This window comes from Marmota marmota, unplaced genomic scaffold, assembly GCF_001458135.2.
Source record: "Marmota marmota marmota unplaced genomic scaffold, marMar, whole genome shotgun sequence".
NCBI lineage: Eukaryota > Metazoa > Chordata > Mammalia > Rodentia > Sciuridae > Marmota > Marmota marmota.
In genome coordinates, this window is record NW_025999900.1 from 32,014 (window position 1) to 34,596 (window position 2,583).

At 38.7% G+C, this 2,583-nt stretch overlaps 1 protein-coding gene across 2 annotated transcripts in view; it reads left to right on the forward strand.

The window, feature by feature from the left end:
• Positions 1-2,583, forward strand: part of LOC125615156 (dehydrogenase/reductase SDR family member 7-like) — a 24,328-nt gene that overhangs the window by 18,548 nt on the left and 3,197 nt on the right. The gene's annotated exons all lie outside the window — the stretch shown is intronic.

A 2,583-nucleotide genomic window follows, 5' to 3' on the forward strand; every position in this document is an offset into this window, starting at 1 on the left:
TCTGATTGGGTGTCCTTGGGATTCATGATATTGTATCTACGATCGATCTCTCTCTCTCTCTCTCTCTCTCTCTCTCTCTCTCTCTCTCTCTCTCTCTCTCTTCTCTCTTCTCTCTCTCCTTCCTGATCATGATGTGAGCTGATTCCCTCCACCACACTCTTCCACCATGAACTTTTGCCTCACCTCGAACCTGAGGAATAAAGCCAGCTGTATATGAATTGAGATCTCTGAAACCATCAGCCCCCAGATAAACTTTTCCTCCCCTAAAGTTGTTCAGGTTGATCTTTAAATCAAGCAGCAAAAAAGTTAACTAAAACAGCAATAGTAACATTTTGAGCCAAATAATACTTTGTAATAAGAGGCTGTCTAGTCAGTCCACAAGATACCAGTAGCAACATTTCACCATCACCAGTCCCAATAACCAAAACTATCTCTAGGCATTGACAAATGTACCCTAGGGACCAGCATTGCTCTCATTGAATCTTCGGAATGCTGTGGTCTCTGAACAACACTTTCCAAACATTTGTGTCTTCTGAAACTCTCAAAGACATAAAAACCAGGGTTCTATTAAATGTAGAAGTCTACAAAAACATTTTTAAAAGTAGAGCCCAAACAGGACACAGTAGCACACACACACTTCCAAAAATTAGGAAGGTAAAGGATATAAAATTAACACCTATAAATCAAATGCATTCTATACATCAGTGGCAAATCCTCTGAAAAAGAAATTAGGAAGTCTACCCCATTCAAAATAGCCTCAAAAAAGTCAAATACTTGGGAATCAACAAAAATTATAAAAGACTTCTACAAAGAAAACTACAGAATGCTAAAGAAAGAGATTAAAGAAGACCTTATAAGATGGAAAGATCTCCCTTGTTCTTGGATAGGCAGAATTAATTTTGTCAAAACAACCATACTACTAAAAGCACTATACAGATTTAATTCAATTCCAATCAAAGTCCCAATGACATTCCTCATAGAAATAGAAAAAGCAATCATGAAATTAATTTGGAAAAACAAGAGACTCTTAGTAAGAAGAGTGAAGCAGGTGGCATCACTATATCAGATCTTAAACTACACTGCAGGGCAATAGTAACAAAAACAGCTTGGTATTGGCACCAAAATAAACTTGTAGATCAATGGTACAGAATAGAGGACACAGAGACAATCCCACATAAATACAGGTATCTCATACTAGACAAAGGTGCCAAAAACATACATTGGAAAAAAGATAGCTTCTTCAACAAATGATGCTAGGAAAACTGGAAATCCATATGCAACAAAATGAAATTAAACTCCTATCTCTCACCATGCACAAAACTCAACTCAAAGTAGATCGAGGATGTAGGAATTAGACCAAAGACCTTGCGCCTAATAGAAGGAAAAGTAGGCTCAAATCTTCATCATGTCAGATTAGGTCCTGACTTCCTTAACCAGACTCCTAAAGCACAAGAAATAAAATCAAGAATTAATAAATGGGCCAGACACAGTGGTGACAGCCTGTAATCCTAGCAGCTCAGGATGCTGAGGCAGAAGGATCATGAGTTCAAAGCCAGACTCAGCAAAAACGAGGTGCTGAACAACTCAGTGAGATCCTGTCTCTAAATAAAATACAAAATAGGGTTGGGGATAGGGTTCAGTAGTCTAGTGCCCTGAGTTCAATCCCCAATCCCCCCCTTGCAAAAAAAATAATAAATGGGATGGATTCAACCAAAAAACTTCTTCTCAACAAAAGAAACAATCAGTGAGGTGAATAGAGAGCCTATGGATGGGAGCAAATTTTTACCACACATACATCAGATAGAGCACAAATCTCTAGTATATATAAAGAACTCAAAAAACTTAACACCAAAAGAACAAATAACCCAATCAATAAACAGACCGAGGAACTGAAAAGACACTTCTCAGAAGATGAAATACAATCAATCAACAAACATATGAAAAAATGTTCAACATCTCTAGCAATTAGAGAAATGCAAATCAAAGCTACTCTAAAATTTCATCTCACTCCAGTCAGAATGGCAGCTATTAAGAATACAAACAACAATAAGTGTTGGTGAGGATGTGGGGGAAAAGGCACACTCTTACATTGCTGGTGGGACTGACTGCAAATTGGTGCAACCTCTCTGGAAAGCAGTATGGAGATTCCTTGCAAAATTTGGAATGGAAACATCATTTGACCCAGCTATCCCTCTCCTCAGTTTATAACCCAAAGACTTAAAAACAGCATTCTACAGTGACACAGCCACATCAGTGTTTACAGCAGCATAATTCATAATAGCTAAAACTGTAAAACCAACCTAGATGCCCTTCAGTAGACAAATGGATAAAGAAACTGTGGTATATATTCACCATGAAATGTTACTCAGCATTAAAAGAGAATAAAATCATGGCATTTGCAGGTAAAAGAATGGAGTTGGAGAATATCAGGCTAAGTGAAGTAAGACAATCCCCCAAAACCAAAGGCCAAATGTTTTTTCTGACATGAAGATGCTGATTCATAATGGGGTGTGGGGGGGGAGTGCCGCAGTCTGGCTGCAGCAAAATAAGCCGGGGGGGGGGGGGGGGCTGGGGGGGGGATGA